An 8,468-nucleotide genomic window follows, 5' to 3' on the forward strand; every position below is an offset into this window, starting at 1 on the left:
TGCCGATGGATAGTGATTTGATTGCAAACCCCACCATATTCAGTACCAATTGAGGGTTAAAATACCTCATCACTCTTTTCCTGATAGCGGTGCCAGAGAGACAGAAATATTGGGTCAAGGTTGCTCTCGGTTCTTGCAATGGTAATTTTTCAATCTGTACCTTGATCAGTTAACATGCTTACCCATCCAACCCCAACCTTCTTTTTAAGAATTAAAATTGACACTATTTTTGTTCCTCATGAAGTTTGATAAATTTGCTCGATCACTTTTATGTTGAGAATCAATGTCATTTGTAGATGAAGCAAGTGTGTGAGGTTGGTGAAGTAAGTGGAGGTTGTAGGTGGATGTTGTAGGTAAAGTAAGTGTGTGAGGTTGGTGAAGTAAGTGGAGGTTGTAGGTGAAGTAGGTGGATGTTGTAGGTGAAGTAAGTGTGTGGTGTCGCTTTCATTTGGTTTGCTATAAATACCCAAGTCCCCAAGCATTGTATATCATCCAAGGAAAAACAAAGCCTAGAGCTAAATAAGAAAAGCTTTGCTAATTAGTTTGTTTTGTGAGCTTTCTTTAAGAGTGTGCTCTATTTTCTTCTTCTTGGGATCATTAGAGTTATCTTGGATACTCTTCTTATTCAACAATTGGTATCAGAGCCAAGTCGGTCAGGGATCGTTCTTGGTAGAGCATTGGTTGTAAAGTCTCTTGAAATTCCGAGTATGCTCTGTGGTTGCAGTTTTGACTGATCTTCCACATCAGAAAAAATTTCTTGAGATTATTGCTGGGGTTATCACAAACCTTGAGAGGGAGCTTCTTTGTGTCGAGAGTAGTGTATTGCTCTACACGGTAGTCACTCAAGTCTGTTCGGTGTAGTCAAAGTCTTGCCGATACAATGGGTGATCTTCAAGTTGTTGGAGGAATCAAGAAGCTCAACAATCAAAACTATAACACGTGGGCAACGTGTATAGAGTCTTACCTTCAAGGTCAAGACTTGTGGGAGGTTGTCGGTGGTAGTGAAGCTACACAACCGGCAGCGGAAGATGCTAACGGCGTCTTGCGGAAATGGAAAATTAAAGCAGGCAAATCAATGTTTGCTTTAAAGACCACAATAGAAGAAGAAATGTTGGAGCACATTCGGGATGCTAAAACGCCAAAGGAAGCATGGGACACTTTTGTTACACTATTTTCGAAGATGAACGATACAAAATTGCAACTTCTCGAGAATGAGCTGCTATCGATGGTACAACGCGACATGACGATTGCCCAGTACTTTCACAAGGTGAAGTCAATATGCCGCGAAATTTCAGAATTAGATCCAACAGCTCCTATTGGGGAAACCAGGATGAAGAGAATAATTATCCATGGTTTGAGACCCGAATATCAAGGGTTCATTACCGCTATACAAGGATAGCCGACACAACCATCGCTTGTTGAGTTTGAAAATTTGCTTGCAAGTCAAGAAGCTATGGCCAAGCAAATGGGAGGAGTCTCACTGAAGAGTGAAGAGGAAGCGCTCTACACCAAAAGTAAAGGCAGCTTTAAGCAGCGTGCTGGTGGTGGATCTAAAAGAAATGGTGACAAGGAAAAAGGTCATCAAGGAGGAGGGAGTTCTCGGCCAGGGGGAGCTCCGAAGTATCACGGCAACCGTGGTCAGTCCCAGAATAATAAAAGATTTGAGGGCAAGTGTTACAATTGTGGAAAGAATGGCCACATGGCGAAGGATTGCTGGTTCAAAAGGCCTGCAGAAAGTAACGTCGCAAACTCAGAGAAGAAAATTGAAGATGATTGGGATGTCGTTGCGTCTCTAGCTGTGGAGGAAGAATGGGACGCAAAAGCATCATCTTGTTGGTGCTCAGAAAATGAGGCGTCACCTGACCCAAAAGAGTTTGAAGATACGTTGCAAGGGAAACTGGAAGACCAAGCTGCCCAAATCTAATCAAGTCCAGATGAGCCTGAAGATTTGCTTACTGGAGACGATGTCGACCAAGAAGTACCTAAGAGTCCTTGGCAAACAGGTGTGTACCAACAACCACAAGAAGTTAGACCTAGTAGAGTAGAAGTATCAACTCCACAATCACAACTAAGAAGGTCAACAAGAGTACGAAAGCCAAATCCTAAATATGATAATGCTGCCATAACTGATGGAGCACCAAAAGAACCTGAGGTGTTTAAAGAAGCATCACAAAGTTCTGAATGGATAAGAGCTATGGAAGAAGAAATCATTGCGCTTAAGCAGAATCAGACTTGGGATTTGGTGCCAAAGCCAAGGGATGTGAAACCCATATCCTGCAAATGGGTGTACAAGATAAAGCGTCATCCTGATGGTTCAGTTGAAAGGTACAAGGCTCGGTTGGTGGCTCGAGGCTTCTCAAGGTATGTGTGGGTCTTCTTTATGAAAGAAAAATCTGACACATTCTCAAAGTTTAAAGAGTTCAGAGAGTCAGCCGAAGGAGAAGTGGGAAAGAAGATCCGTTGCTTGCGCACAGATAACGGGGGAGAATATAGCTCAAAAGTCTGTCGAAGTATGCTACATGCAAAGAACGTACCGAGAAGGTTTTGGGCTGAAGCAATGAGGACTGCAGCCTTTGTGATCAACAGACTTCCTCAACCAAGGTTAGGATTTGTTTCTCCCTTTGAGAATCTGTGGAACATGAAACCTACAGTTAGCTATTTTCGAGTATTTGGCTATGTATGCTATGTATTTGTTCCTGATCATTTACGGAGCAAATTTGACAAGAAAGCTGTTAGATGTATCTTTGTGGGATACGACAGCCAGAGAAAGGGGTGGAAATGTTGTGATCCAACAAGTGGAAGGTGCTACACTTCACGAAATGTGGTGTTTGATGAAGCGTCTTCTTGGTGGTCATCAGAGAAAGAGGTGCTACCAGACTCTAGAGAATTTGGAGAAAAGCTGCAACAGAAGATGGGGGAGCATACTATCCAACCCCCATTCAAAGATAAATTCCATGCCGTGGGTTCCAATTGAGCCTAAGAAGGCTTCGTCCGGCTGCAAGACGTAAAAGAAAGCGCTACTTGGGAGGCAACCCAATGCACTGAATAAAACAAAGCTTGTTCATTAATTTTCGAGAAATTACAAATGTATATAACAAAGAAAGAGAAAGGTGGAGACTTCACAAGGGTTGTGTACGTGAGGCCCCACTACGTGGCAACACTCTCGAAGCAGGAGGCATCGGAGCAGGAGGCATCGGAGCAGAAGGCATCGGAGCAAGAGGCATCGGAGCGGAAGGCATCGGAGCAAGAGGCATCAGAGCAAGAGGCATCGGAGCGGAAGGCATCGGAGCGGGAGGCACCGAAGATAGATCATTGCTTCGTAGAGCCCCAAACCTTGGTGGAACGCTGGATAACCTAGGAAAGAGGTGCCTTTGGAAGAAAGCCGCAAGCCTTTGACGGTCATCAAGCTCATCAAGCTTCCTCTTCATGCTTGTCGAATAATTGTTGGCAAGCACGTGCAAACTTCGATTCTCGTGCTTAAGCTGTTTGATCTCCTGCTTAAGACTCTCCACCTCCGCCATCAATGATTCAACCTGACGGGAGCGAGCAAGAAGGCGTTGGCCCATGTTGGACACAGAGCCAGCGCACTGAACACTGAGAGCCAGGGACTCTTGAACGGCCAACTCATCGGACCGTCCTGAAAGCAGCTGACTATCTTTGGGAGTGAGGAGGTTCCGAGTTACTATCGTAGCCGTTGTTGCATCCGTCATCACAGAGTCCTCACCTGTAAGGGGGCCATGAGAAGATAAGAAAGACGGGCACCATACCTTATCCTGACGCGACGCGACCGGATCACTGCTTAGACTCAAATCTAAGCAAATGTTCGATGGGTTGGATAAGCTAGCCATTTTTCAAAGAGTTTAAAGAGAAGGGTTGGATAGAAAAAAAAAAAACTCGACGGGCCGAAGATGATGTTTGGGAAGTCTTCAAAGTGTGCATTGATAGAGGTGATCGATCACCTCTATTAAAGGAGAGGCGTTCACCGAATCAGAAGACGCGTGGAAGGCGAGAAATCAGCTGCACACTTTTGCCGACAAGTGTGGGAGACAAAGCCGAAAGCTCCCGGCTTTCCAGAAAGCGAGTGCAACTTTGTCAAAAGCTCCCGGCTTTTCAGAAGACGCGTGAAGGACATTGCCGCATCCGCACTGCCACTTGCCATTACAATTCCTATATACATCAACCAGTAGATTATCCAGTACCATTGTACTGTGATAACCAATCGGCAATTCGCTTGGCGGAAAATCCAGTCTTTCATGCAAGAACTAAGCATGTGGAGGTACATTACCACTTTATCAGAGAAAAGGTTCTGCAAGAAGAGATTGAGATGAGACAGGTCAAGACGAATGATCAAGTTGCGGACTTGTTCACAAAAAGTTTGAGTACAGGCAAGCTCGAAATTTTTCGCTGTTTACTCAGCACAGTGCAAAGAATGAGAGCTGACATTGAGGGGGAGTGTTGAGAATCAATGTCATTTGTAGGTGAAGTAAGTGTGTGAGGTTGGTGAAGTAAATGGAGGTTGTAGGTGGATGTTGTAGGTGAAGTAAGTGTGTGAGGTTGGTGAAGTAAGTGGAGGTTGTAGGTGAAGTAGGTGGATGTTGTAGGTGAAGTAAGTGTGCGGTGTAGCTTTCATTTGGTTTGCTATAAATACCCAAGTCCCCAAGCATTGTATATCATCCAAGGAAAAACAAAGCCTAGAGCTAAATAAGAAAAGCTTTGCTAATTAGTTTGTTTTGTGAGCTTTCTTTAAGAGTGTGCTCTATTTTCTTCTTCTTGGGATCATTAGAGTTATCTTGGATACTCTTCTTATTCAACATTTTACATGTTTCTCCTGGTAGCTCTTAAATCATCCTTCTACTACTCAACAGATATCAATCCGAAACATAAGGCTTGTTCAGGTACGCTCTCTTGTTTGAAATTTGTATTTCTTCTTATGCTGTTTGGTATGGTAAGTTAGTTTTCCCATGTCCTTAGACCTCTCAGTCGAACTTCAATTCAATATTGATCATTTACTACAACATCTTCTCAATGTGTTTTGTTCTAAAAGTTTTACTATTTGTTTCTTTTCTCTACTGTTGGTTAAACTACCAACACGAACATACGAAATTACTGTCGATAGAGCTTTTTGGTTTTCTGGTATCTATTATAGCTTAATACTAGAAAAATTGCCCGCACTCTGCTGCGGGGTTTCAAACTATAATAGACAACAGTCTTTAAATAATATTCATAGAAAAATTCACTCAAAAGGCAGCAGCACCACAATCACATTCTGAAATGCAGCAATTTAGACAATGCACATTTTACTTGAGTAATTCCCACAAAATCACAAATTAACAGTCATCTACAAATAATTGAAAAATCAAGAGATAGGTGAATCGATACGGTAAAATAAGTAGTTCAATTTGAGTTTACATTCTATTAAGTTAACATCACAAGCCAATCAATTTAAGGTTATGGTTTTCAATCAGTGTTTTATTGTCTTCTTTTTACATTAGTGGTTCCTTCCAAATACAAAGTTTAGTCTTCTTAGCAAAGTCATTATTTTTTATAGTGGTTGGTTGAAATAAAGAGGTAGAATGAAATTGTGACCATTAGACAATAGTATGGCTGTGATCTAATGGTAAATGACCTTAATTTCACTCATAAGTTTGGTTTCAAACTCACTACATAAAAACAATGTCAGCTTGCAAGACACTATATGAACTAGCTAGCTAGTGGAATAAGCTTGTTCCCCTATTTTTTCCCTTTCTTTTGAGTAATTTCCTCCTTCCCCTCCCTCCCCCCAAACTATCTTCTTCCCATTTTGCACTTTCCCGAAAGCCTTTTCTCTATCCCCGTCTTCACTTTATCACATGCTTTTTTATCCTAGCCATAATTAGACTAATGTGATTTATACCTAGAGACTAATGTGCTTTTTCACATGCTTTTTTCTCTCAAAATTTATAGAAATATGAAAATGATCATTACAAATTTCAGATCCTGCATTAACCTAAATTAAAACAATTATTCAAATTCCTAAATTAAAACAGCATTTAGAAGCACTATAAATTCAAATCACAAAAAACATCAACAACATGGTGAGAATGAAGCTTTATTTTATAGAAAATGATAAATCTTTCTCAATCAATATGCTAAAAATGTCCACCATCAGTATATAATAAAAAACAAAATGCTAACTTCATCACATAGCACCACCTTTAAATGCATTTCATTCATAAATTAAATTAAGAAAAAATTTGACATTCTCATGCCACTCATTAAGAAACTGATATTAACTGAAGTTGTATATTGTAAAATACAACCGCTTTTAGAATTCCTAAGTCATATCAGTTAGCAAGAAACCCATACTAACTCAAGTTGTATAGTGTAATAACACAACTGCAAAAAGACCAAGCTTCTGCTACTAAAAAGCTTTTACAAAATCATAAAACTCTTAACAGTTTGAGCCCTACTGGAAAGTTTATATGAGTTGAAGAACAGTCATACTTAAGTGCAGCAAGATCATAACCTCTTGCAGCCTCTACATTATCATTTTATTTTCTATTTTTTTTCAATCCCTTTTCACTTCGTTATCTTCGCGATAGCCTAAGGTGGTACCATGATTTCTGGAGCACAGCTGCCGCGTTAGCCTTCTGTTTGGATTGCGAGAATTTGGTATCCATTTTCTGAGAATCTGAAAGAAAGCTTGAGTGGTGAAACTTTCAGATGTTGAATATCTCAGTACGCTGATACTGATGGACCAATCATTTACATAAAAGTCGAATAGGTGGTGTGATAATGTTGGCTCATCCGGCGGTGGGTCTCGTCGATTTTTATTGGTAAAACAACTAATAGAACGTCATCTCTCTCTCTCTCAGTCTCTCTAGCTATTTCTCATTCTCTCCGTCTAAGCTTCAACTTTCTCGATCCGACGGGCAGCATATTGTTGAAGGGTAGCAGCAAACCTTTTGGGTTGTTGAATCGTGGGAGGCAGATGGGAAGGGCAGGGCAATTTCAATAGAGAAGTTTGATTCCGGATGTTGGCTTTCTTCCGGAATTCAATTACCACCTTCAAGTCAGTATTTGGATTTCGGGGATATTAGGGATCCGATTACTGATTTTGGGTGGAGCTCACTAATTTTTTTATTCCTAAAATTTGATAAACGCCGGAATCACTTGGAGAGGAATTCAATTCCCTTTCTTCTACCTCCATTCCAGTTTGGTAAACACGCCATAAGAGAAATAGCTCTAGAAGAAGCCAGTCCTTATAAACAGTAAGAGAAATAGCTATAGGAGAAGCCAGTCCTTATTCGCTTTGGAACTAATGGTATTCAGTATGTTTTGCCACATACTTGGATAAGTAATATTAAACACGTTCAAAAAAAAAAAAAGTAATATTAAACACCAGTATAACTTTATTTTAGGATTTAATTTCATACAAAGTTTAGAAGGAAGTTGTTTTATTCACGCCTCATGTTTTGTTCACTACACTTCATATACTTAACACATCCCACATATACTTTTTCAATTAAAATTTATCCTAATACACCCCACGTGTTTTCTAATAGATGATAGAATTACTAGATCAAAGAATTATTAGACATAGTAGTAATCCTCATAGAAGTGCAGCTTTTATGGTCAGAAATATAGCAATGCAAGTTAGAGGAAAAGCTAGGATGGTAATAAATTATAAAAGATTAAATGATAATACATACTCAGATGCTTATAAGATCCCTACATAAGATCTTTTAATCAGTAGGATTCAAGATAAAAGAGTGTTTAGTAAATTCGATTGTAAAAGTGGATTCTGGCAGATTAAGTTAGAAGAAAGTAGTAGTCCATGGACAGCATTTGGTTGCAGTGAAGGACATTTCCAGTGGAATGACTTACCTTTTGGATCAAAGAATGCACCATCAAGCAGCAGTTCTTCAGATTTACTTTCAAGATCCTTTGATATTTTTTTGCAGATTTACTTTCAAGATCCTTTGATATTTTTTCAGACTAATGGCATCATCAAGCAGCAGTTCTTCAGGAGGTCACTCAGCTCAGAGTTTTCCAGAAAAACAACCAGTTGGCTTGCCGAGTTTTCCAAATTTTCAGATAAAACCAAGCCAAAAAGAGTAGCTTTTTCAGAAGATCTTTCAATTTATTATACCAAGTTTTTAGAGAACAGGCATCAAGCCGGACTCCTCCACGCTTTGCGGTGTCTTTGCTTTGTTTTACATCAAATGAATTTAAAAATTAGAAGCAATCATTTTCGGAATGCTGGCTTACGCCCGCAGTCTTTTCATAGAAAATGAAAATTATGCTTTTTATTGTGTTTTCAAACGAAGAAACCCTGGAATTTATGATTCTTGGGAAAAAGTTTGTGCAAAAATTTCAGAATTTCCAAATAGTCTTCACAAAGGATTTCACACAAGAGATGCAGCAAGTATAGCTTTTGCACAATTCATGACAGAAAAATAGAGAGAAAATCTGTATCCAGAGTGAAA

This window comes from the organism of the source record quoted next, unplaced genomic scaffold (assembly GCF_019419815.1).
Source record: "Pyrus x bretschneideri cultivar Hongxiangsu unplaced genomic scaffold, Pyrus_bretschneideri_v1 Contig39, whole genome shotgun sequence".
In the NCBI taxonomy this organism is placed as follows: Eukaryota; Viridiplantae; Streptophyta; class Magnoliopsida; order Rosales; family Rosaceae; genus Pyrus; species Pyrus x bretschneideri.